At 42.9% G+C, this 27,874-nt stretch overlaps 1 long non-coding RNA gene across 2 annotated transcripts in view; it reads right to left on the reverse strand.

Annotated features, from left to right (window-relative positions):
• The window catches only part of LOC118171899, a 68,221-nt gene that overhangs the window by 29,771 nt on the left and 10,576 nt on the right, over positions 1 to 27,874 (reverse strand). Inside the window, exon 4 of one of the 2 annotated variants that reach the window (XR_004753450.1) lies at positions 23,269 to 23,515. The exons of the other annotated variant lie outside the window; for it this stretch is intronic. This is a non-coding gene — a long non-coding RNA (uncharacterized LOC118171899). Of the gene's footprint in view, positions 1 to 23,268; positions 23,516 to 27,874 lie in introns of those variants that run through there. 2 annotated transcript variants of the gene reach the window in all.

The raw sequence follows: 27,874 nt of genomic DNA on the forward strand, positions 1-27,874 counted from the left end.
ATGTCCTGTTGACCTTTCTCCGTGAAAGGTGGGATTCATCTTACTTAACTTTAGCTAAATTTAATGGCCTCAGCCATGGTGATTCATCCTAACTAACTAAATACACCTCCAGATTGCGCTCTCTCTCTCAGCAATAGATAAAGCCTGGATGATTAGTTCAAACTTGATGTCAACTTTCAGACAAGTTTTGCACAGCTGCTGAACTCAGTGACCTAGCAGCTTCCAAGTACCACGGGACCTGGGAACGGTGGCAAGTAAATAGCTATTTCCATCAACACCACAGTTCTTTTTAAACTGATGAATTATGATTCTTAGTTGATGCCTTAGGACCACAAGTTACAAAAACTTATTACTTCATCAGGAGTTCCGTAGCTATTACACTTTCTCAGACTGTCGTCTGAAACAGAAGTTAACTTTAATACCCAAAGTTTTGCTGTGATGCTACATGAGCAGCTATGTCCCCTATTTAAATGAGACACTCCTGCAATAGGGATCACCATGACTAGGTTTAATTGCTTTTTGGCTATGATGTGAACAAGAACATGCTGGAGTCAAAGTGGCAAAAGAGCCACAGAGGATTAACCTAAGCCTGGATACCCCAAGCCCTGAAAGGGGGGGGGGGGGGGGAAGAAATCCAAAACCAGATTTAAAATTGTGGCTAGAATCAGAGGTCTAGAAGAACTAAGGAGCACATCTGCTAATTGTGTGCATGTCATAAACAGTGGGCTAGCTAGAGATTCACTGCTTAAACCACTCGTTTCATACAGCCAATTAGCATGCTACCTAACCCATTATCTGGCATTACTGTGGGTATCACAGTGCACAAAGAAGAGGGTCATGTAATTATAACATGATCCAGGTGACCTTTTGTACCACAGGTAATACATTGTGCCTCTCACGCTGTCTACCACTGGCCAGTAGGCTTCAGACAACTCTGAATCGTTCAGCTACAGACAAGATTTCAAAAGTGTTTCCAGCCTTGAAGCATCCAAAATAATAAGTCATTTGAGGTCTCATGTTTTCAGGAACAGGTACTGATTTTCAGGGGCAGATTAGATGCCTTGAACATTTGCTTCGGAGATAATAACTCTCTGATGGATTTTGCTCACAGACAGTCATCATCGCCGGGTAAGTGAATCTGAAAGCAGCGCGAGTGTATAATTGACCACACACTGGGGTCTGGAGCTGAGCATGGAGATGTAACCAAAGAACAGTGAAAAGCTTCAGCCGCCAAGAGGAGGAAATATTTTCTTTAGCCCATAAAAAACAGTCCCCTAAAACTGCAGGCTTTAAAACTCAAAGCCAAGTTTTCACACATGACTTCTAAAGCTAACTAACTCCATACAAACCACTCCCATTCTCTTCAATATTTCACAAATTCCAATCACTCTCAGACACAGGTGAAAATAAAGCTGCCCATTCCTAAGAATACTATTATTTTTACAAGCATACCTCTTAGTGCTACAGAACATGTCCTGTGTTTATCATTTGCCTTTATTTATAAAAAGTGTTGTCTCCCATCACTGGCTAACATCACATGTTGCACATTTGTGCAGCGCAGCAGAAGAGAATAACTGGGATTCCTGCTAGAAAGCCTAAAGAAATCATTTTGTGTTGGTTATTTCCAAGCCAATAACAATACTGTACAAAAATACAGCATTTTTCCTGCAGCAATATCAGGATGTCTGCAAAAGATCACCTCCCAAGCAAAAGGACTGACAGCTCAGATTTAACCCAGGCAATGCCAATCAGAAGCAGAAAATACTTTTGAGTGATAGCTCCTACTTCTTGCTTTGCACTTAAAAAAAATAAAGAAAATTTTTAAAAACTCCCAAAAGAAGAAGAAAAAAAATCTTGTCTGCTCTTTATGGGTGTGGAAATTAGATCAAGGTGAGATGAAGTGAATTGTCAATGACCATCCACTTACAACACAGGGACTGATCAAATTCTTCTGGTCATCTCTTTACCAAGCAGTGAACACAGTGCAGCACTCTAGGGTTCTGGTCCCCACTCATCCAGACAGGGAACCCAAACAGGATACTTTATAGCTTCCAATTCTTGCACCCACATTTCTTTTGTTCAGCAAAAAACAAAATACAGGTAGGGACAGAAGACCTGAGGAGTGATGCACAGCCTGATTTTGCCCCCAGATGTAGCCTGGAAGCACACCTAAGTCTGGCAGCTCAGCTTTACTCCCAGCTCCCCCAGTCTGGCTGATGCCCCTCAGCTATTTCCCGTGTAGCTCACCAGCCAACACAACAGCCCTCAAGCTGCCTTGGCTGATTTGAAGAGGCATCTGACTCACTGTGTGCTTTACCTGAGGCATCTCTCCTCCTGCTTGTCATAGTGAAAGAAAACTTCGGCTGTTTCCAGCCAGTGATATCAGTATCAGCATTACAGCTCTTATCACATAAAGAAATATTGTTCCTTCATCCCAGCAAGAACTGGTCTGTAGAGAGCTACACTTTTTTTTTCTCAGCTGCATCATTCTATTTCACTGTGTCTGCAGATGAGTGAAGAGGAACGTGATCACTGTATTTTCAAGTCAATGAACATCATCACACTCCATCCAGTGGCTCCTAGATTGCTTCAGATTTCGTGTAAAATGGCTAGATTTCCGTGAACAGATCCTCAGCTGGGCTTGTACCAAGAGGCACCAAGGCAATTGTAAGCACTCCAAGAGTGAAAAGGCTCACAACGGGATTCCTCTGAGAAGGAGCTTCCAGAAGAGAAGAGATTAACTCAGAGCATCAAGAAACACTACAAGACCCTCCACACTATCCGTTTTTCTCCTTGAAGCTGCAGCATGCATTTACAAAAGGTGCAGACCTGTTCTACAGAAATCAGCACAACACCGTGGACTCACCAGGGCTGATCCTCTGCCTGGGTAGGTTCCTGCAGAAGGGTCATGGACAGAAGGGCAAACAGCTAAGTACAAACCTTTGAACCATAACCAGATTTTTTAGATCATTTATAAATACACAGTGTAACAGAACACAGGAAAGATCTATTTTAATGTTGAAACAAACTCTGCAAGAAGACATCTGATTTCATTCAATTTGAGCTGGATTTTTTCACTCTTGCTCTCTCCATCCTTAGTTCAGGATCAAAATAAAAGAAATGAAAGGGGGAAAACAGGAAGTGAAAAATAGTCCCCAAAATTCTATCTTTTATATTCAAAATTACTTTTTTAAAAATTGTTTTTAATAAGTGATCTGTATGTTTTGAACACTTTTTGCTTTTTTGTTTGATTTTCCACAAACCAGATTTACTTTCTACACCAGCTCCAACAGACAAGGAGGCAAGCAGACAGCTGCAATCCTCTATCTGGAAAGCTTTGCTCAAGTTCTTGCCCTCCCTAATGTGATTGCCAACAAGGAGTGACAGTTGGTACCATCTGCAGTGCTGGTTTTTCTGATTTGAAAAACTTCTCAGACTTTCAGTGAGACAAACAGGTCTTTTCTGATAGACATCAAATTTGACCAGCTTTTGGTCGCTTCTGCCCCGGGTCAAATTTGACTACAACCTGTCAGTTGCAAATCATCTATCAGTAGGTTGTTCTTCCAAAAACACCAAGTTCAAAAATACACATAGAAAACCATGGACTAAACCCTTTATATTTTAAAATATTTAGTTAGATGAAGGAGGATATTTAAGGAAACTTTTTAGGCCCTCCCCTTTTTATTAGTCTATTGCTTCACAAACTTCACCAGAAATTGGTTTATTTTATTTGCCCTGGAGGGATTTAAAAGTTAACCAGTATAAGCAAAAATAAACTTTATGTCAAAAAAGATGCTAAAATTCAGTGTCAGACATAGCAATACCTCGTAACATAATGCTGAAGTGCAATTCAAGCAATTGTTTTCCCTTGCTTATCAGAGGGATGATATATGGCCCTTCATTAGAAGGGCTTGCACAGACAGGCCTCCAAGTTCTTGCCTTCAGCTCATTCAATAAGCGCAAAATATATGAATCAAGAACAGCAGGGCTCAGAAGGTGAATATTCGCAAAGATGTAACAACTGCCCATGTAATGACTGTGCCTTGTGCACAAGACACAGTCACGAATTTGAGATGAATGCAGAAATTACGTTATCCAGTTACATCATTCGAGAAACATTATTCCTGTTTAGAACTAAAAAACTCGGGGGAGGGTGAAAACTAAGGAAATACAGAAAAAGCAGGATGCTTTTCAGACTATGCCCATTTAATTTCTAAAACAAAAGCCAACTCAGTGGTCTGACAGCACTTCATATGATACTTTGCCTAATGATATAAACAGAGTTTAATTGCTTAGGCCAAAGTCTTCAGATGTGTTTCAAACACCACCTTCCCCATTCCTCTGTGAATTCAGGTCTAATTCACTTAAAAGCCTGGACTTGAAAGAACAGGAAAGTGAAAGACTACTCCGGCCTGTGCAGTACACAGGGGCCTTCTCTTCCATACCCAAGAAGCAAACACCAAGGAATAAATATAATTTTCAGAAAAGCATCTAGTCCTGATACTGAGACAAGTAAAAAAATAACCCACCAATCCACCATTACCCTTAATTTGCCAGTACTTACTTACTCTTGTTGAGATAAACAAATATCTAAGTCATTGCACCTCAACATCCAAACACTTGTTATACGTTCACTGCGAGATTAAAGAATCTCTTACAAACTAGTGTTTTCTTGCTGTGGAGGCCCTGAACACAAGTCATCCCTTGGTCTTTGTGACAAGCTAAAATGATCGAGAGTGTCTCTTGTACTACTCTAAGTGATTCATTTCTGCATTCTCTCTGAATTACCAGTAATTTTTTTCAGAATGTGAGCACTGGAAGAATCAGACAAAACACAGTACCACTGGCTTCCTAAAGACACAGGTAAACTGCCTTCCTACTCCTCCTCACTGCCACCCTGATTAAAAATCCATGAAACACGAAGCCCTTCTACAATTGGCGTGGAAACTGCGGATTCTGTAGACGCATACATAAGGAAGCATGAGCCAAAGAAAGCTAGATGGTAGCATATATTCTCCTGGATCCATCTGAAGTTTCCAAAAAGTATATGTTCTTGTGGATGGGATCTACTTTGCCCTAAGGCCCAGCTGCAGCACCAAGAAGGAATCTGCTTCACAACTCCCTTTATCACTCTCAACGGCCTTTTTGGAACTTGAAGCTGACTTTTTGTACTGACCTTGCTACATTCCCTCTTTTAGCGGTAGACTGACGAACATGTATCTTCATCATGTTTTCATGGCTGCTTTTACGGTTTAATGGCGTGTTATAGTTTAAATGGTCACCAATTGAATGGGCCTTGTTGGTTTATGAAATAGCTGTTAATATTAGATTGCACAGTTGGGAATATTACAGCATGCACTTGTGCATTAAATATTAATTTGTCTGGTGAGAGCTGAGACTATTTGAAGTGTAAGAATTGAAATTTGGGCAGGGCTTCAGTGTGTTGTTGCCAGTGGCTTAATGATGTATGCAATGTACGCGCTAGGCTGAGCCGTTCGAGTGCTACAGCCTCCAGTTAGGGCCCTTGGCCTGTATTTTCCATTTTGTCCTTGTTCCTGTTGAATACTGAAATAAAGACATACAGATTGCTATTGTACATTCTTTCTTTTAGCCAGTCCAGGGCTTTTTCAAGATGATCAAAAGCATTGCTTTCTATCCCTGCTCAAAGTGGGTCATGCAACACAGTGGCAAACATAAATTTTGCTACCAGAAGCCTCTTCACAGTAAACTACAGGTCCCTTAGGATAGTCTATTGCCTGTGTATACTTCTCTTTGGTGTAACTCTTATTAGAACAGTCCACGTTAAGTTTGTACTAGTCTCTCGAGTATCATCAAACAGCATACAAGAAAAAAAAAAATCAGCCAGAGGAAATACTCGCATTGGAAGGGTTTGCTGTGTATGTCAGTGAAATGAATGAATCCCTGTGAATAACTCATGAACCAGTGATTTTTAACTTTGGTGATTCCAGGTATTGCACTTAGCACACGGGAGTTTCTAATATGTAACACTTGTGAAACAGCACAGATACTGAAAGCCTTTAAAAGTGCCCAGATACCAGATGGGCACACTTCTGACTCACTATAGAGGAAAATTCATGTCACAGATAATAATTAGTACATTGCATTTCATAAATCCAGAATCTTGGTTTTATTCGAATACAAACAGAGGGGTTGGGTGAGATTATTCAGAATTCACCCAGTTTAGCTAACAAGATGGTGCCTTGGCTAACCCATCAGTTATCTGCATTCCTTCTCCTTGCTTTCACCTATGCATGCATTCATCCACCCAGTACTGAATGATCTGAATGTTGTTCATCTAAAATCCAAACCCTGCTGAAGTGTCTGATAGACTGTGGAACACCTGAGACATCTTCCTCTTCCATGTCAAAGTTCTGCCTGACAGGGAAAGTTGTTAAAATAATTTCTGTTTTGTTTCTTTGGGAAGCAGCTGCAACAACACAATCAATGCTGGGGGCACCAATTCTTCCAGAAGAAGTTAGACAGCACCTCAAGTAGCAAATAAGTACCTTAATAACTTCACATACAGTCTTACTGCCTTCCCACAGACTATCTGCATGGTTTACAGTACACCAATACTCACTAGGAGAGTCAGACCATACTATCCTGGAGATTTCAGAGGAGTGTGATACTCCTCTGACCCAAATTACTATGTATTTTAAAGCTTCTTAATATTTTAGCCCAAGGACATTCAATGCAGCCTGTTGAGGTGTGGCTAGTAAACTACAATGCACATTAGGTTGCTTTGCTGAAAAGCAGTTTGCAACACTGCATGATGCGATACCGTTAGTGAACTTCTGGAATCTGCTGCCACAGGCAGCTGTGGAGGCAGACAGTACGAGCAGGTTTTAAAGGGATTAGAGAAATTCATGGTCAACAGGTCTATCAGAAGGGTAGGCAGGAATGTGCCCTCTAACATCTTTAATCCAATGATTACAGAGGCTGGAGGAGTACGAAGGGAAAGGGCCACAGAAGGTGGCTAAAGTCACATACTCCTCCTAGACAACATATTTTGGGGGCAGTCTGGAGACATCCAACCTGGATGAATGATGGTACTTCTTACTTTTTTATCTCTTAAAGTTATTTATCTCTTAGTCTTTTTTTTTTTTTTTTTTTTTTTTTTCCACTTTGCAGTTGAAGGCATTTTCAACTAAGGCATTCAGATTTGACTATACTTTGACTATACTTACTAGGAGCAGCGCGCTCCTGCCAGTATTACAGGAGCCTTACGGTGAATGATCCCAGCATGGCTGCTGGTGGCTTAAAAATCAAGAATGCAATAGCATTAGTAACAGCAACACTGCCCACTTCATCTGGTTTCACGTCACTTCTGGGGTTTCTGATAGAGTTCAGGACACATACAGAATATGCAGAGACCTCATACAGCTGCTCTGATTTCTCTTTCTGTCTGGTAAGTCAAAGTCCCTCTCAGAGGAGATCTCTCAAGGACTGTTATTTCTCTGATATTTCCTGATTAGCATTTCCAGGAGTAATTTTGCTTCATAAGGAAATCCAATGAATAGAGTTACTGATAAGCCTGAAACTTGCCTCCCGTGTTTTCAACAGTGACTGATGATTTTGAGTACCTCTGTTTGCAGCTGGCCGGTTTGGGATGCTTTAAAAGGCCCCCAGTTTTAGAGGTCAGAAGTCATACAGAGGGGCAAACTTTTGTCCCCTTGCAGGCACTTCAGACTGTGCACTCCTCTCTCTGCAAGGAAAGGAAACTAAAACCAACAGCCTCTGAGAAAAATCTAAAACTCAGATTTTGAGATGCAGCATGAGAGGAATTAAAATGGTAATTATAGTTGCCAAGAGGTGAAAGACTTCAGCACACGCCTCCAGGTGAGGAGATATTTCAGTCCTGATGAAACACATGGCTTTATGTCAAACACACCTTTGACATTTCTAGTGTATGTGTTTGGGTGGAGATGGGTGTAAAACAGAGCACAGTTCCTGTAAAAAATGGAAGCAGACTTCAGAACTCGATGGGAAACACATGGTGACACCAGATAAAAGAGACAGGCAGAAAATAAAAAAGAGCAAAATTTCTGCCAAAGGGGAAAATCACAACTCACATCCTCTGCTTTGGAGATGGCTCTGATTACAAGCGAGTTGTGAATATGGCTGTTCTGATTAAAAAAAAAAAAAAAAAAAAAAGTCTTCGCCATTCGTATAAGAAAGTTTTTCTGTTGGAGGGGAAAACACTCAGCTTTTTTTTTTTCCCCTCAGCTAAGCAGCTTTTGGGTACAACCAGCCTTACAATACACAAAGCCCTGCCTACAAGCTAATACCCAAATGCACACCCTGATTCCTAAGCGCATATTCATTTGAACCACAGTGACAGCCTCATTTAGAAACAAATTAGGGGTTAACTAAGAAGTCCAAGACGGAGGCAGAATCGAGTTTCCCTTTTCCCCTCACTGTCTGTTAGAATTAGAAAGTGTCTATGAGCAGTGTGTGTCAAGAATATGAACATGAGATGTCATTTCTCCTGCCTCTAATTGAAGCCAAGATAAATGAAGTGGAAAGGCGGCGTCCAATCCAATCAAAACATGAAAAAGGTATTTTGACATGTAAATTACAAACTTCCTGTGTATTTTGTCTCCCCAATTACACCCTCCCCTGTCATGTTTTTTTAAATTATATCTTAATCTCCCAGTCTCCTAATAATTATGTCATCATTCTTGGGCCTTGAACACTGTGTAATGGTATTTTATAGGATGTGCCATTCATTATTAACTAAACTCACTCTCTGTCCCCGGTGATGCTATTTCTCATGGTGTTCAAATATGCATTGTGTCAGTTCTCCCTTTGTAAATGTTAGGCCAGTTCCACTCACTGCTTCTTGATTAAATGGTATGGAGTAGGCGAGATACTTTCAGACAGTTTATTCTGCCCGTCATTATTTTACAGGGATGCACGCTCCCTAGTATTTTTTTAATGGAATGGGTGAATGGTTTCAAATGTAACTTCTCAGTCAGTTTGGATCACTGAAAGAGCTTCGTGGCTTTCATGGTGTAATTGACTGTGTTTTCTCTCCACCTCTTGAAAGAGGAGACAGTATTGGCTCAAATTAAAATGCACAGTAAGGGATCACGAGAGTAAGATCAATGCAGTATATAACTACACCTACATGAGAGTACTTCCATCGACTGTAACAGTCTTTACATCAGATCTAACAGAATGACACCAAGGATCAAATTCATCACATCTATTTTTAGGCATTGTGAACGTTACATCTAAGGTAGTCGTCAAGACCAAAATAAGCACTCCTGGAATGCTATTCATCTCATTCCTTTAAACCTCTATTTTTGGATGAGATTAATCACACCTTAGAAGTGCATTTTCTCTCAGAAGACCAGAACAGGAGTCCTCCTCATGGCTTGTTCAAGCTGTTGGAAGACACCAGAAGAGGAATTCCACCCCAAAAGAAAGGAGACTGTTTCTGGTGTTATGGATCAGACTCAGTTGCCGTGTTAAGGGTGAAAAGATGGCTACAGGGAGGAGAATTTAGGTAAGTCTTCTGATACTTGATCTTGTTATTAAAGGAGTCAGCCACAGATTATTGATAAACAGAACTCAAATAATAGTTGTTTAGGTTTCTGAGCAGAGTCTGTCTAGAATACCACCCAAACCATCAAAGATTCAATAATGGTAGATAGTTCTCCCAATATGAGGCTGCATAACCATGCCATATTTTTCTGTTCTAGCAATTATTAGACAAAAATGGGTGCCCTTTACGATGCAAAAGCAAATATTTAGTTAGATTTCACTGGTTCGGCAATATAACTTAACTCCTGATTTTAAGAGCACAGCAAGTGCTCTCCAGAGGTGACTTGCACATAAACAGCTGGAAAAATTACAAAGAAAATGGCTCACTTGACTGTATCTAAAAGTGATGTTAAATAACTTCTGTCTTCACATAGAGTTTTATGTTCTCAATCAAGCCTTCAGTGAGGCAGAGAAGTGTGTGAAATGCTTTCATCCCAGCCTTTCTGTTATTGAACACAGCATACACACAAGTCAGTCCTGTTTTTCAGCATCCACCTGCATGACAGGAATTTTGCCCTGGATTTGAACTGCTCCTCATTTTTATCTAAGCTCTGTATAAGTGAATAATGATCCTAGTATCAAAGATACAAAAGTTTGGCTTTGGATACACCTGGGCGATCTCTATTTATTACTGCAGTCAGTGAGTAAAACAGAAGAGCTGTGCAATACCCTCAGTGGCCCTAGCTCAGAAGTGAAGGAAATGGAAACTCCTATTGAGTTTCAGTGTTCTCCCTCTTTGCAGGAAGAGCTGTATCACTGGAAAAGCTCTGGTCCACAGCTGGGAAAAAAAAAATAAAATAAAATCAGGAGCCCTCATTTCTTCCCTCAGCAAACGAGCTGTCAGAGACGGACCCCACCTCATTAGGCCTGGGAATGGCCTCTTTCCTAGGCCTCTCAGCACAGACATCTCTTTACGCTAGCGAGGACGAAAAGCATCCAGCTCTACAAAGACTATCACTCTCCCCAGACTTATTTCTTCCTAGGATGTATTCTTCTGTCATTTCACTCAGGCCTGTTGAGTAATATTTGACCTGAGGTGAGACTGCTGTTAACAGGGCAATCTCCTCTTCTTTCACACATGCTACAAAGAGTCCATATCTCTCTCCTCTCCCCCCTCTACAGTATCGTTTTTATTGGTTTTCTTCCTCCTTACCTCTCTGATGTAAAAGCCTGCACTTCTGGTCACCTGTCTCCAAAGCACTCATACTGTAACTTCTGATAAATTAAGGAGCAAGGTGGACTTAAGAGTTAAATATTGAAGTCCGGAGTCCACCTGCTGAGGAGGTCCCACTGTTCTCAGCCCGCTCTGTGTGGACAAGCCCACAGATGGATTAAGCCTCAGAAGGCCCCTCCTGGCCATCCATTCCCTGCTGGCAGTGGGCTTTTTATATATTCACAGCAATGTTACTGTCCTGCTCACGCTCTGGTTCTTTATGCACAAAACCCAGCTTCCCTGGAGATCTGCAAGCCCTGCTGCACCACTGTAAGCACCTCCTCCAGCCTAGGCCACAGAGCTCGGGCCTTCTTCTGTCTGACACATCCGTAGGCACACACCTCTCATGCAGTTCCTCAGGAAACTGCTCATCGGTGACAGGACTGGACACTGATCTCAATCCATTCCCATAAAACCAAGAAAATCAAATCCCATCATCTGAAGGCTCCCCTACCTGAACAGGAAGCAAGATTTATTGCACCTCCTTCTGAGGTGCTGCAAGTAGGCCATCATGCCTCCTACCACACTGCAGTTTCATAGCCCCAGCTGCAGACGGGTTCACCAAACTGTGTCAGTCCCAGATACACGAATAAACATGTATTTCTGTTTGGAAACAAATGGCAAGGTTCCTGCCATGCTGGGTTTAACCCATTAGCAGAAGATGTTAAGTTTTCCTGTGGCTGGGCCTTCTAGCACTAAACACCAGGTACTCAGGCATGGTAGCACCAGTCCCACCTTAACTAAAGCCACCTGAAATTACAGAGGCTTTTTCCTCAATTGCACCTTTTCTTTCTGCACAGAGTTCATCTCTACCCATCCAGGAAGGTTTCCACACAGACAGAGACCTCATCCATCTCCTGGGGTTGTCCTTTAAGTACAACATACATCTCTACCCAGATAAGGCTGGGGAAATACCTCTTCTCTGAGCACACACCGTGTTACCAATTTACACCCACCCAGAATAAGCTGGGCCAGCATGTTATGCTTTTGTTTTTCATCAGGATATCTTTTAACAGTGTTTTTTATTATAAATATAAAGACAATTCATTCAGAAAATGATTAACCTGACTGGTACCAGAGTGCTTGTTCAGATATGGCAGTCAAACCCCTCACCTCTGTGCTTTGCCTTTAGACGGAAACGCATAAAGAGAAAATTTCCTATAACAGCTTTTCTTGTGGCACAGCCAGAATGAGCAGCGTGAGTTGCCCAGTTACTATGTGAGTTATGCAGCCTGAATATCCCCATAAAAGTAATGCGTGTACCAGGCAATGACTTTCTTATGCACTCTGCTATTCTGAAATGCCTTCATGTGTCTTTCTCCCTTTCCACATGCTCCGAATATATCTGCACTTTAATAGGTTTTGTCCTGTGCAGCCTAAAAGTGCTAAGCTCACTCAGTCACAGAGTTTACCAGGCTCCTTCCTGAGTGATGCTTCTGTATTGATAACAGGTATGCAGGCAAGTCTGCTGGCACTGAGTCTTTGCACTGACAAACGGGTGAGCAGGACTTGCACCCATGGCCAGCAGTGCTGTGCAGGACACAAAAAGGGTTCTCTTGCATATGGAGAAAGATGCTGCTGGTGAAGGACCACCCCTGCCTCCCCCCCAGTCTCTCCACAGCTCCTGCAATCACATCACATGTCCAGCAGCAAACCCTCAGCACAGCCTCCGAAAGGCAGAACGAGCAAGAGGCGAGTACAAGGGACGATGTAGCAAAATAAATGCAAAGAGAGCTTGTACAAAGCTTTCCTCAAAGAGCTTCTTTCAGGGACTTGTATATATATGCATGCATGTATATATATGCACACATTAACCCCAACCCCTATCTAAGTGAGGATGAAGAGCCATTTCTCATCACATCCCTTCTTATCACAGCCTCTAACAGCGGAACTAGCTGTGTGCAAGGATGTTCACCAGGTCAAGACAAAGAAAAACAGCCTTTTACTACTGTAAAACAGCCTGTGCTAGCAGCTGTGGCTCTGAAGAGACACCTCTGCAGCTGGAAGCCCGGGTTCCCCACAAAGAGCCAAACCATCACTGGATATCCACCAAATCTCCCTTTGGTCACAGCATCCCCAACCCCAGGCATTACAGGAAGGGGCTCCGCCTGCTCTGAAATCACAGGCCCCACCACATACACTTTAAAAACTGCAGTTTTAATGCAACAAACAACAAACTCTGAACACTCTACGTCAGTTGTGTCCCTGTGAGCAGGTCACAGTCCCCTTGGCAGCAGCCAAGGGCACCCAGCACAGATCCCAGGCCCTAGGAGGCTGCCCAGACCCACAACGTGCTGAGGAAATGGCACTTTCTGGCTCTTCTTTCCTGCGACCTCTGAACCCAGACGACACCTCAACCACAAATATCCTAACCTCACTTTAAGTTGCAAAAGGACATAAGTGTTACATAAGCACATAAAACAACATAGGAGATCACAGTTCTGATGAAGTCAAAACTCTTCCTTCTTGTGGGTGCACCCTCAGCATTTCTCTTCTATTACTCATTCACACATTCCCATTCTAGTATTGATTTTAATTCGTGGGTACATTTATTAAACGTAAAAATAGATATTGTTTCTAATATATTTTTAGCAGTGAAAAATTAAGAGAGAGAGAGAGAGAGGAAAAAAATATATATATGCTGGTACAGAAAAATGGCATGGCTCCTCAGTGAGCTACAGACCTGGTCAGAAACTGCTTGAAATCTGAGGTTTTCCATCAGTTCTCTCCCCCCTCCATTCTCTCATCTGTCAACCTTTACCAAATATATAAAGTAAGGTTTGGACTAGAATTCATTTGTAACCAAGAAGCCCTTTATCTTCAACAACATCGCTCCTACAACACTGCTTTCACTAGTAAGTACTCGCATACTGAAAACACTGGATGCCAGTATCCCTGCAAATGCTTCCCCTTTTCTTTTTCTTTTTCTCCTTTAGCTATCAAATCCTAGATTTTAATTCCAAAGCACAGAAATCAACGCATACAAATTCAATACTACATTGAAAAGTGGCATTTGTTCCTGCTGGGCCAGATCCTCTCCTGATATAAATCAATACAGATCTCTTTAGCCTGAGTGCATTTGCGTTGTGAATCCGGCCCCTGGGATCCTTGAGCTCACATACAGGAAAAGTCTGCTTTTAATTAAAAATAAAATAAAACGCTTTGCAAATGTGGGCTTACTAGACTGCATTAGGCCTCTCTGCAGCTTTGCTCTGCTTTACGTGCATTTTCATAGCTGGAAATCCACGTGCAGCCCGCAGAACAGACCCGTGCCACTAGGAACGGGCAGCATGGCCAAACCAAGGGCTGGGATGGCCACTGCCTCAGCCCAAACATTCTCACAAAGATATTAGTTTTGGCAGCACCCATCTCTTGGGAAGCTTGTCCCAGTTTCACCAAACGCCTTGTCTTTGATACAGGAAAGGAAAGGGTGTTTAAAACCCATTATTTTGATATGTACAAGCCAGAACTGAACTACAACTGTTTTGTTTGGCAATTTCCTTTAATTTTATGTTAAATGATTCAAACCATCCTTAAAAGCAAAGCATTTATGGAACAAAACAGTTGTTTTGGGGAGAAATAAAGCATTTATTTTGACACAAAAGAGTCTGCTCCTTCCCTTTTGCAGTTAGATTTTTTTTATTTCGCTTCAAAAAAACATATTTATTTTAATTTTTTGCACTGCCAGAGAACAAAAATAATCAATTATTCACACTGCTGTAGATAAACGATGCATAAATCATGAATAAAAGCATACATTAATTCCCTCCGCCATAAACTACCACTGTGAAAAGTGAAATACAACAGGAGTCTAAACTTACTCTTTGCCTCTCTTTGTCTTGTTTTTCACTTCGGATTCAAGTATAACAGCTTAGATCTTGGGACAACCTTAGAGCAGCTACGCTCCTTCCGTGTTGTTATACTACCATCTACTGATAAAAGGATGCTACTTCTCTGGAATCTTATCTCCTGTCTTAGTCACCTTGGTGCAACAAGCAATATTTCAACTCAATCAGAGCTTGAAAGTGAGCATTAACTGCTACATCAAGCGTTATCACCTGAATGCTCTTTTCTGCAATATAAACATATTCACAGAGCAATCAGCTGCATTCCAGAACCCTCGGAGAAAATAAGTTATTGGGGGATTTCTATTTGGTACTTCCTTTGTTTCTTTCAAGGGAACCAAAAAAAAAAAAAAAGAAAAAAAAAGCCAAGGGATGGAAAATGATCATTAAAAACCTTTTGTCAACTTGGAGGAAGGAGGCTGGGAAGGTCTTCTACTAGAGTGAGGGAACATTTAATTGCTAGTTTAAGCTTAAAGATGCATTACATTTAAAAACAAAACGATACCAAATTTCGTCCTACAAAATGCTAATTGTTCCCCCATTATTAGCAGCAGGAAAGGCAGTCGCACAGCTTTTTGCAGTGCTCCCGCACCCCTCTAGGGGGTTCTCGGTGTTTCCAGTGAGATGTCCCTGGTCAGCATCCAAGAAAAAAAACACAAAACCTTATCTGGGATTACTATTCTGTTTGAATGAGCAGCAGAGAATAGAGAGAAAAGCCGAGGACTCTTTGCAAGGTCTGCGGATGAAACAATTGTAAGTGCCAGTTAATTTCATATCCTCTGCCCTTCTCAGTTATACCCAAAATAGAAAGAGTGGCACGCACCTTTTATTTTAATCAGTGTGCTACAGTGATTTGGGGCTAATTAGATGTTAGTAATTAAGAAAAGATGGATCTGACGGATGTTTTTACAGGTTGCATTGTTGATTCAAGAAATAAGACTGTTCACCTTTAAGTATTGTCAGTCACACTACTTTAGCTGGGAAGAATTAAATGTCAATTTTATCTTGCTTCATCACTGCTCTTTAATCAATGTCGATGCATCACTTCCCCCTATCATTCCTTCATCAAACACTGACCTGGAAATCTGACACTGAGCTTTCCAACACCAGCTCAGCTAATTAAGAACTTTGTTATTCCACCTTCCATCTTTTAAAGAAAAGTAAGAAAAGTGCCAAAGAGACTCTTGCTTTCATGTGGAAAAGCATCAGCAGGGGGTTAATAATAATTACTAAGATGACTGACAGCTCAGGCTAGGCTGTGATTTGGCCCAGCCCTGTAGGCACAGGAAGGTAAAAGCTACGGAAAGTCAAGCCCTGAATTTCTACAGTGAGTAACAGGGATTTTAGGAAAGGAAACAGCTTCCTAGCCTCCGATTACAGGAACAAGCCAAGATTGTCTTGTAACCCGCAAAGGTATTGATATTTATCTTTGCATCCAACCCTTCCAGCATGGCCACCATATCCTCATTAAATCACTGCTAATGATCAGCAGAAGGAGCACTCGAAGCCTTTCCAAAGAAGCCAATGACAGGCAGCACAGGCTACCACCACAGAACTAAAAGCAGGGCTGAGCTATATCCTGATGTGTTCACTGGATTTTCTTGCACCTAAACACAAGCTGAGGAGACCACTTAATGCTTGTACCACCACAGGTTCTGGGTGTCCTATGGCCAGATTACGAACCCAGTACTCTGGGAACCGCACAAAATGACAGCCCCAATCCTGATGATCGGGCTCAGACTGAGCCCGATAACTAGAAACATCAGGTGGAGGCAACCTGCACGTGGCAGCACAGGAAACAATGGGAAAAAAGTAAAAGCAACAAAGAGTGCTTGACTAGGATCGCGTCACTTCTCCTGTCTTTGGCAGGCTTTTAGTGGGAAAGCAGAAGAGAAAGCACGGTTTAAGTATTATAAAAATAGGTGCTTGTGGAGATATTCACTACCTTTCCCCAAGTCCATGGGGAGCTCGTAAGGCCAGATACCGCAGGAGTGTTTGCTGGAAAACTTCACTGGTAGCGAATCAATTAGTTGTGGCCTGTCAGAAGTGGGCATAGATTTGTCAATACGGAGTAAGAGTGATAAGCAGGATGGATATGGGCTGTGAAGGCTCTTCAATAAAGAGACAGCCAGGACTAGCAGCGAGGGCCCAAGAGGCAGGAGCAGGTCAGAGCTTCGTGGATGCGGAATCCAGCAGAACAGCAAATCCAGGCACGAAACGTGTTTGTTTTTGCCGTGTGTATGGAAGGGAAATACTAGGGGTGTTTTCTGAACATAATCAGGAGGAACAACCGAGGCATATATTCAGCTGGTATCAGTGGTCCCTTATTCAATGGCAAATAGTATCAGGAGGCTCAAATTTGGTTGGTCTAACTGCTCCGAGGTGGGGGCACAAAAGTACAAGCACTTGGCACAAATATTGCCTATATGATCTCACCTGGAAGACCTGTACACCTAACAATTCAAGCAGACTCTGAGGGCTTTCACAGGATTATTTATGTGAAAAAGTATTTTTTTTTTTCTTCCAGAGAATGAAGAATCTGATCTCTGTATAAATTTCAAGGGCCAGATTTCTAGTGAACGGAGAAAACATTCAAGTTGCACTCAATGCCCATTTTCAAGGCCAGCGTTTTCTTTGACAGCATTTTTTAAAAGGAAAAAAAAAAATGCTATTGAGGAAACCATGCTAACGTCGAGTTTTCATCACCATCTCAAAGTCCTCTCTGAGCTCCAAAGCAGGTTTGTGCAGCAGCTCCATCCTGACCCAGCCCTACATCTCTGCTTCCAGCACGACTCCAGGAAATTCTAGCTCTGGAGGCCCTCCGTTCCCCAAACCAATTGCTAACCCACAGCAGGGCACAGCGGGCCCCTCTCAGCTCCATTTAAAACCCATCAAATTACAATATACCTGCAGGGCAGCTTGGATTCCCCAAGTTTGGAACATTTTAATGTTTTTTTCCAAGTCCATTAAGGGGACATCTCATGGATAAAACACTGAATGGAAGCACCACGACTAAGTTCAAGCCTTCGCACTGCCACAAGCATCTTCGGAGACTGCTGGTAAACTGCTTCATCTCGCAATACTTCAGTCTCTCATCTGGAAACTGAAGGTTCCTTAACTTAAAGATTTTGTGAAGATCAATTCTGTAGTATCTGTGAATGACAGCATTAGAACTTCTACGAAGGGACCTTGGTAACGCTGTTTGGGTCCTTAGTACCACCTTATGGATTGCATTTTTCCTGGAGCACACTGACCTCGATCCTGCAAACTCTGTAAGCATAGACTTAAAATTTAGCTGATTTTTAAATGGCTTACAGAATCGGGGCCAATACATCCATCACAGATATATCCAAACACACAGCTGATGAAATAAATATCTTCTTAGCGTTCATATTATCATCCAGTGTTTTGGGGCCATCTCATAAAGGCGCTTATGTGCAACAATGCCTAAGCAAAATGGGTTGATTTAAGAGGGCTGAGGGAACACTTAGCTGAGAATTTCCTGGCTTCAGTTAGTTGTAGTCAGAGCGTTAAGATTATATTTCAGTGTCAGTATATTGCTTTTATTTGCTTTATTAAATTTGCTTTAACTTGCACTGACATTTTCTTTCCCTTGTTACTCAGTCTCTCAGCTCTAAAGATTCCATTTGCTGAATTGTTTTGCCATTTTGATCAGAAAGAAATACTAATGGAATAGGAATTCTTGTGGTCTTTTTCACCAAGAAGTAAACTTAAACCCCAGATTCTGATGCTGCTGCTCACCTTCCAGTCCCAGCCTGGACAGACTTGTAGGCAGCTTTTACTTAAAGGTGGCTGCACCACCAATACCCACAGTTTGTTCTTTCATGAGACCACACATTTATTGAAGTAGGACACAACTGGCTGCCACTAAAGTTGTTTTTTAGTTAGCCACCCCCCTCTTACAGATGGAGAAGTATTAGTGTTAGCAACAACACTTCTGTTCCTGATTACAGCTACAGACAAGATCACATAGAACTAAATTTCCTAAAGATAACTACATTTTCAGCACGTAAGCACAGTATCTGTAATTATTTTTTGTTGGCTAAGTGGTAGCATGACAGGATTTCCTTACTGGAAACTGACACGGAAAAATGAACGCGTATTTGGTCACGTCCTGGTGTACAGTGGTACCTCTCTGTGTTATACAGCAGTCAGAGATTCTGGTTCTGCAAAAATTGTTTTCAGTTTTCCAAAGACAAAAGCAGTTAAAGTTTCAGATTTGATTGTAAATAAATGTCCAAAGAAAGAGAAAATGTCCAGATGAAACAGAGCTCTGTATCAAGCATACGATCATTCTGAAGTACCTAGACTTTGTGTAAATAAGTTAGACTGGCACACGGACTTTAAACATGCTTCTGAGACATCATGTGAGGCTTTGCAGAGTCCCAAGAATTGATGCTGTAACAAAGGAGGAAACGTAACGCAGAAACAGCAAGGACTACTGTACTTTCTATAGGGCTCTTCAGCGTGCAGGACACCTTTGGGGGTCCCAGCTCCAGGACTCTGAACGGGTGGGATCTGGCACGGGGCAGAGAGCCGCCGAAGCACAGGGCATGAAACGCTGCCCTGCCCCTGGCAGCAAAGGAAAGGTACCCAGCAAGACGTGGCATAACCTGGAAAGCAGAGCACAGCAGGGCAAAGCCAGTCTGGATGGAAATCAGATCTTTGCCTGATAGGGGGACAAGATTTAGGTTTTGGTGCCTCTCTCCAATGTTCAGGGAAGGGCAGGACTACCTGGCGTGGGAGGTGAGTGCAGTAGCTTATGCAGGATAGCTGGAATCATCTTGACCATGCAAGAGCAGAGGAGGAATGGTTCTCACGCCCCTTCAAGTTTTTGAAGACAAAGACCAACAGAAGTCATTTTTTCTATGGATATTTTCTTTTTGGGTGGATAGGGAGTGAAAAGGGATAAAGATGTAATTAAAATATGGACAGGATTTCTAATGACTGCTACAGAACCAACCCCATGAGCAGGCACTAGCGTTGTTGTACACCAACTCCACGAGTATGAAGTGCTCCATCAACCTCATGCCTTTAACCCACAGTGCAATACTTGATATGCTTCAGGCACAGCTTTTCTCTGTCACATTTGCCCGGGATCATGCCCAGATGAGCAAAACACTGTGCCAGCCTCTGTGCTTTGCTCTGTGAATGTCTGTGCCAGTCCTAGGAATGCAAAGGTCCTGACGCCAGTGGCAGGAAGCCACATGAATAGGTCAAACATCAAGAGATTCTTCTAAAAGTAATCACCGCAGGTCCCTTTCATTCACCTTCTGCTTCCTGATCCTTTAGGGCACGTGTGCTTTGTGTTTCTCAGCTTTCTTTTTCAGCCCTAGAAACCGGTGCATTTAAGAGAAAAACTGCAGTTCTTTCCTTCTCTTCCAGCAGCTACTACTTTAAGAGAAGGAACAAATATTGCAGTGAAATTTCCCGGGTTGGCAGGGGTTTTTCTCTGGTCCGAGGCTGTCCAGGCAAGCACCAATGTGCAGGCCATGGCCTCCAGTTGGCTGAGCACCACTGCCCACGCAGGGCTCTGCAAGACCTGCACGTGCAGCATCAGCAACTCCTTTTGGCCTGCAGTGGAAGGCATTTGGGTTTGCACCATCGTAAGGACAGTTTTCTTTGCAACCCTGTAAGAGTATGGTTTATTTATAAAACACTTTTTGCCAGCAAGGCCTGCCAGGAGGAATTGCGGGTCTTTTCAATGTCGTGGTCTAAAGCACTGATCAGACTGTCACAGCCCAAAGGCACCGGCCCCTTTGGAAAAGGATTCATGTCACCACGTATGGCAAAAAAATACCCACAAATGCTGCAGGAGATAGAATTTGATAGGAGGGAAAAACTGTCACCATGCCTGCTAGGCTACTCCAGCATGTCCCCTGCACTGAGGCTCGTTTCCAGCCCATACAGGCTTTTCAAGACCCCGATCCAAAACCCTGTGTAATGACTCATTGGTCATTCCCAACACCCTTTACCCTAAGCTCTGCCCCCAGGCAGCACACAGAGGACAGCAGGCAAAGAATGAGGTGACTTAAATGCTGAGCCTGATAACTTCTGCACAGGGCTCTTCAGACCCACACAGCCAGGTGCAACCCAGCCCATGTCAGAGTTCTTTTTTATTTTTTTTTTCCTTTTCCTTCTTTGAAAAAGCAGCAATGGTAAAAATAATGCCAGTTCTCAAGGAGCTTGAGCAAAGAAGCCCACCTCCTCTCCCCACGCTTGGTGGAGCACCTGCTCAAGTCCTGTTTGCAGCCTGTCCTGCAGGGCTGTGAGTAAATGAGGGAATTTGGGCATGGGGATAGCCTCTAGCTACCAAGTAAGATGCATGTGGACCTACCCAGAGCACCCCACACTGCGTAAGTGACATTCGGTTCAGACCAAGCCTACACCCTGCCATTTGGTCTCCCACAAAGTGGAACGTGCCACTTTTTCTACACTAATAAACCCGTAAGGGCAGGAAAGGCTGCAGGAAAAATGAGAGCTACCAGAGCAGAACAGCCCCTGAGTTTTTGTTTATCACAGACTAATTAAAACAAAAAGTCTACCATAACTCATCCCGTAATAATAGGTAACCAGATGTGTTGTTACCTGACCATACTCTATAGCAGCGTGTCTATAAAGGTTATAATCTTATTTTTCAAAGCAGTGTGCCACAGCTAAGGGTTTCCCTGCACTTTTATAACAAACTTAGCACCTGAAGGGATTTTAGCCACCAAAGCTACATCAAGAGATCGCTGAACTTATTGCACATACACAGTTCCTCAACCCAGGAATGAAAATTTCAGCACTGTAGAGTAGACTGCAAGACGCCATTCCTATTAATGAGAAATACTTCCTCTAAAGACCATTTTTCTTTCTGAGTTACACAAAATGTCCTGAATAAGGAAAAAGGTGCCAAAACGCCAGTGGTCTGTTCTTATTTTGTGTTCCCAGCTCACTCAGCCCCACCCAGCACAAGCAAAACCTCCGTGTTTACAGCAGTGATAAATTATTGTGGCGTGAGCAATTTACCTGGCTGCTGGAAGGACCAGAAGCAAAAGGACAGCACTAAAAAGACTCCTAGGCCTAAATCCAATAAAGCCTGTAGGCTCCCCAAACCCCACAGAAATCACTGTTCATTACACACTTCTAGATGAGGGAGCACTGGTTATGTCTGAAACAACCCAAGATCCACACGTTATTAATTTCGTCCCACTGTCAATCACTTTCCAATCCACCCAACTGATATTTTCCACCCTGATCTTCAATATCTCTTCTGGGGATTGAATTTTTGAGATGCCCAGCACTGATTGAACTCTCTCCTCATTGAAGCCAGCCCAGGCACCGGTGGGAGCAGCACTGAACGCTCTCGGGACCGACGGGCTGGACTTGGCACGGGCGATGTGGGGACGCAGCTACAAGGAGCCGCTCTCCGTAGTGGCCTCACCTCCGGCCTCCAGGGCTGCTTCTGGCCCCAGGAAGCAACATGACTGCCTGGGCACGTGTAAGGACTAGCCTGTGGGCAACGGACCGACTCCAGTGCTTGAAACGTGAGGCTTGTGGGTCTGTCCCATGCAGCGCAGACACATGCTAAGAGCTCCCTGTGGCTAACCCTGTTTTGGCTTGGTGGTTTATTTTAGTAAAGTAAATAAACCAAACACATACGCAGGCTTGGCTAGAAATATATATATATATAAAAAAAAAAAAAACACCACAGTGGTGCCTTGCACACAAAAACTGTTCTGACTGTTGTGTCCTGGCCAGAATCTCCCGTAGGTTGAAATACAGGCTTTTCTTTCTGAACCATAATTAACGTTTTTGCAATATTGCCTCAGAGTTCGCCCAGGCCATCTGATGAATCTGACTAATAGGAGAAGATGCTTTTAACCTGTGGGCTGCCAGACAGCTGGGTACCTCTGTGGCCACATATATTTGGCTGTCAGGTTGAAAGAAAGGCAGCAGATTCAGGGTTAAGCACTATTCCTGTCATGATTGCCCTGAACTTGCCCAGTTAAATTGCAACAGCATGGGTCTCCATAATTATCTAATTGTTAGTGTTGTGCCTTTACGTAATTTATGATGTAGCATTAAAGCCTGACCTCTGGTTTGAGATGAAGTGCAGTACTGCTGACATCCAAGCTCAAATTAGTAGGTAAGTAAGCACCCAATTAACGATTATGCCACTGAGCTTTCATTTCAATCTGACCACACTGCTACACTAATCAGTTTTCTAAGCCTTTCACCTTCCCCATAACTAATAAGCATTTCTCCTGCTTTTTATGTCTGCAAAAGCCTTGTTATCCTCATAAAAAGCACTCCAAGATTGCTGCTTCCAGTAATTCCTGCATTAAGCCCCTGGCCCAGCGGCACATTACCAGCTCTGCAGCCACCCGGTCAGTAAAACCCACGGCACACAGCACGGGCAAGCTGCCACCCTGCAGCAGAGACAAAACCCGCAGCGTGGTGGAGTTGTTTCAGACTCAACCTGGGGAAATTTAGATGAGAATTTGGTCCTGCCAGGGATCACACAGTTCCATGGGAGTTTATGGACATAGGGATTGAACGTCAAACCGTATTTCGCAGCTGACTAAATTCTGTCACATTAACAAAACAGTGACAAGAGCTGGAACATTGAGGATCTGGAGCTTTAACCTGAGACTCATGAATCCCCTTTTATTTGTCGTGAGCTGGGAGCATGCATGGAGGAGGCTTTGCCTCCACAGACAGCTCGGGCTGTGCACAGACACCGTATCACAGCTTGCATTGCTGACAAGAATGTCATGCTCCTTGAAAATCTGTGGTTTACACCCAAAGACCTGTTCCTCTTGGGATGAGATTCCTGCTGCTGCATAGCCACGATGGTACAAGGCCGAGCTGGAACACAAACCTACGTGGGGAAAAGAAAAGAAAACCCTACATCGCTGCAATCCCACGTGCTCCATCCTCTCAATTTGCATCTTTCCAGAGCTCCTCTAAACTCCGTACCTTTTTCTGCCTTCACAGGACTTGCAGCTTTTCCTTAGTAACCAGCTATTTAAATCTCATCTCAACAATACAAGGGACAGCTCTGAGCAATAGGAGGTTTTCCAAAGGAAGAAAGCTTCACAGTCGAGCACCGCCACTGGGCCAGACGAGCACTGCAAAGCTGTGATTAAGATGTAGAAGAAGCGTGCAGCAAAACACGATGCCACCCCAAGTGGAAGGAACCAGCATGTTTTGGAAGGAATCACGTGCAGTTAGAAGCACAAAGGCATAAACAGGTGCAGGAAGGAGTGTCAGGAGAAAGTAAAAAATAATAATACGTAATTAGCGTCAGGCTTAAGATCTGAATACCACATCAGGGAACGCGATATAAAAATAATCTTACCCCCCCAAAAAAAATAATGGTAGAAAAGAAATCAGTTGTGTGAACCATGTAGGAATGCTGACAGAGTCATAGAGCTGGAGAGGCTAATTTTCTGTTCCGCTGGGAAGACAGCCCTGATCAACTGGACTTAATACAGCCTTCGCCATGGCAGCTGGGTCAAATAGTGGCCTAAGTACTAGAAAATTGCCTGCCATGCAGATGAGTTTAGCACACAAGAAGCCGTGCAGTAAATAAACATGGTTAGCACGCTCAGAAATAGATAGCGCGCTCAGGAGTTCAGCGACACATCTGGACAGAGGCGGCCACAGAGCTGCTGCACATTGGCTGACTCAGGGTAGCGCCATCGTGGGACTGGTCCTCGGGGCCCACGAGCCGTTTCCTACATGACAACAAAACATTTTAATAAGAGCCACGTGTGCGAGGAGCAAAATACCATCGCTCCCTCGTAACTCCACGTGCGTACGGCAATCCTAATGGCAACGCTTTCGAAAAAAGCAGCCCCAATTTAGAAGGGCATCGCTGCAAGCTCTCCTGGCTACAACACGCCGAAGCCCTGCCACGGCTTGCAGTAGCTTTTAAAAACTGCTGCCTCTTTCTGGGTCTCGCTCACACGCAATATGCTCCCGACTCTCCAACCCTTTTTTCTGTTAGCAACTGCATCCGCCAACTTACACCATCGCCCACGTGTTTTTTCAATGCCACTAATGAGTACCCCAGTGGATTAGGTTCTGGACTGCCCACTCATCTCTTACAAATTACCACAGATTTAAAGAAAAAAAAAAAAAAAAAAAAAAAAAAAAAACTATTAAGGAGTCTATAAGGACACAAGCCTGGGTTTTACAGCCACCCTTGCCCTGGCTGAGTCAACAAGAAAGCACTCTACCTGACTAATTGGGAGTCGCTCTGCCTTCTGACATTTGTGCCTTCAGCTCTTATGCCGAGCTACTCAGAGGAGACTTGGGAATGTTTTAAATTATTGATGAAGATAGGAAACCTATCTCTGAAACGCCTTTGGCAAACTCTTAATATTCTGGGATTTGGCATCGCAAAAGACAATGCTTCTCGCTCGCTCGCTCCTGCTGTTGATGCCTCTCACCCATTTACTCACACTATAAAATTACAGTTTCTGATTAAGTCCATGCAGTACGAAGAGGCAAATGGAAAGTGCATTGTTTATAGCTCTGAAAGCTTCTAGGTAATCCATCTTTGGTGCCAGAGTCTGCAAAGCCCTCCATTTGCAGAATTTTCATTGATGACAGGAGTCCTCAGAGAAGCCGACCCAAAGCAGTCAGTTGTCATAAACATATTGGATAATTATCTTAATTATTTATAATAGCACCAGTAAGCCAGCCAGCACTGAATGCACAGGTCCTGCCCTGGACAGCTCACATTTTAATCAGATGTGAACACAATGTGCAAGACGGAGAGTGGGGATGACACACAGGCTGCCAGGTGAGTTTACTAATATTTTAGGAAAGGGTTCTTCCGTGAAGGAGCATTAGTGTTTTCAGACTCTGCGACATGAGAACATTAAACCTGACCAAGCATTCCATGACAGACAAGATTTTTTTCCCAAAATACTTGAAGGAAATATATTCAAACATGACAAAGCCCTACAGAAATCTTCTAATTATTTTCTCTCAACTCACATGGCTTCGGATTAGCTGCTTTGACTCAAGCTGCGTTGACTGTACCTTCAAAGTTAGCAAAGCTGAGTGAAATCTCCTTTGGTGCCTTCAGAGAGTTTAGGACAAAGTTCCCAAATCCAGAAGGGTTAAGAGACTTGGCTCATTTTCATTTTACTTTGGTGGCTCAGGAGGAGCATTCCTCACAAATGACACTGAGGGTGATGTATAGGTATTAATTACACCATCCTTTCTGAAAAAGCACCAGCTACACTTGTCATTATCAATAACGTAAGAAAGCAGCTTGTAACTACTAATGGGCAATGTTTCACCACCACCTTTGAGGAAAGGAAAAGAAAAAGCTCTAGGGGGGAGCAAGATCCTGCCTGCAGTCAGATGGCAGCTTGGGGGCATGCCAGGAACGGGACCGACCTCTCTCGACTCCCACACCTGCACTCCTGTTGCCAGACATTGTTCTGCCATTCAATCAAGTTTCTTCAGGTTTTACCTGTAAACACAGTCTCCCCAGGTCTGCCTAAAGATGTCACTGGCAATATGTGTATATATATCCACATCCATATATATTATACGCATACACACGTAGAGTCTGCCTTTCTTCATAAAAAGGCTTCTACCTGGATAAGGGCACCTGACCATACTGAGAGCAGTGAAAGAGGTTGAATTTGTCTTTAACCTATGGATTTTGCAAGTGTCGGCTGCCAAAACATGTTTTTTCAGCTGGTTAGTATACCGGTCATTCGTTAATCAACCATTTTTTTATTATCCATTAGTGTACATTAAGCTAAAAAAAAAAAAAAAAAAAAAAAAAAGGATTTGGAGCAGGGATCCCATTCTTCTTGTTTTATCTAATTTTCTTTTCCCAGAGGAAGTTTATATTTTTTCATTCGAAAGGGATAGAATTACTGCAAAAGGGTCTGTCTGCACAGACAGATCTAGCTTTCTTTCCCTCCTCAACAGCTGGGTTATTATTAGAACTGGCAGAATAATTCATAATGAATAATTTGACACCTCTTTTTCCACACATATATCACAAGTTGCCCACATTTATTTGTTACTCCAAATTATTAACCGCAGACTTTCTGCCAATAATTCCCAAAGGGATATTACTGATACAGTATCTTCCTTGTCCCCCCCCCCCCTCGCCCCCATCAGGAAATCCTTTCATTAAAATCAGAGTGGGAAGCATTAATTACCCCTTATTTAAGGGTAATAACTCATCATCTGTAATCACTCCTCAGATAGATGCTAGTGTGATGACCCAAACTACTAGAGTTTGAATTTAGCTTTGGATGCAGATGAAAATTCACTGCGAATATGAGGAAGAGCAGTTCCAGATTCTGGGTCACGTCCTTGTAAAAAGAAACTTCTGTTGGATTATGGTCTTTTCAAGACTGCTTGCATCCGCCAAGAGATCACTTCTGCCTATCTAAAAGACTCAGACAGGAGCCATCAAAGTCTTTAAGCTACTGAGTGTGATCACTGCACTGTGTAAGCTCTATTTTGAAAGGTTAAGTGAGACTTAAGCACTGCATAGACCACGTTTTGGTGCCCAGAACAGAGGTGAACATAGACCTTTGTGCATTTGGTGGTGCATTGCATACAGTTCCTTTTGTGGCCTGTTAGCTTTCATCTGTAGTGACGTGGGTCAAACATAGCTCCAGGGACACGTTTCCGCTAAGCCCCTAGGAAAATCAGCACACACTTAGAAAAGACAGCCCACAAACACATCCATCACACCACCTGGTATCTCCTCAGCAGAAAGACAAACATACATTTCTCCTTTGTCTGAGGGTAGAGCTCACTCCAGTACCATGTCAGTGGTGCATATGGAAAAGAAACAACGGAGACAGTTCCTAGCTAGAGCAAGTACATCACAACTGAAAGCTTACGACAGCCTCGGGTACCTAGTGGCATTAATATATGTTGAAACCACTCACAGAACACCCCAGAAAGCTTGTAAGCCAAAGACAAACACCAGCGAATGTAAAAAACTACTGGGTGCAATACCAAGCCTACGGCATACGGGTACAAATGCAATAACCAAATGCCCAATCTAGAAACCACAAGAGCTCACAATGCACTGAGACTTGCCTGTCACCAACCGCACAAAAGCTTTTAGTTATTTTAAGTTCAACAGGTGAGTTTAAACAACCTGTTTAACATAAAACAGAAGGCTAAAAACCACAAGTAAGCTAAACATATTGGCATTCTGGCACCTTATGCTGAATAATTC

Source organism: Oxyura jamaicensis, chromosome 10 (genome assembly GCF_011077185.1).
Source record: "Oxyura jamaicensis isolate SHBP4307 breed ruddy duck chromosome 10, BPBGC_Ojam_1.0, whole genome shotgun sequence".
Taxonomy (NCBI): Eukaryota; Metazoa; Chordata; class Aves; order Anseriformes; family Anatidae; genus Oxyura; species Oxyura jamaicensis.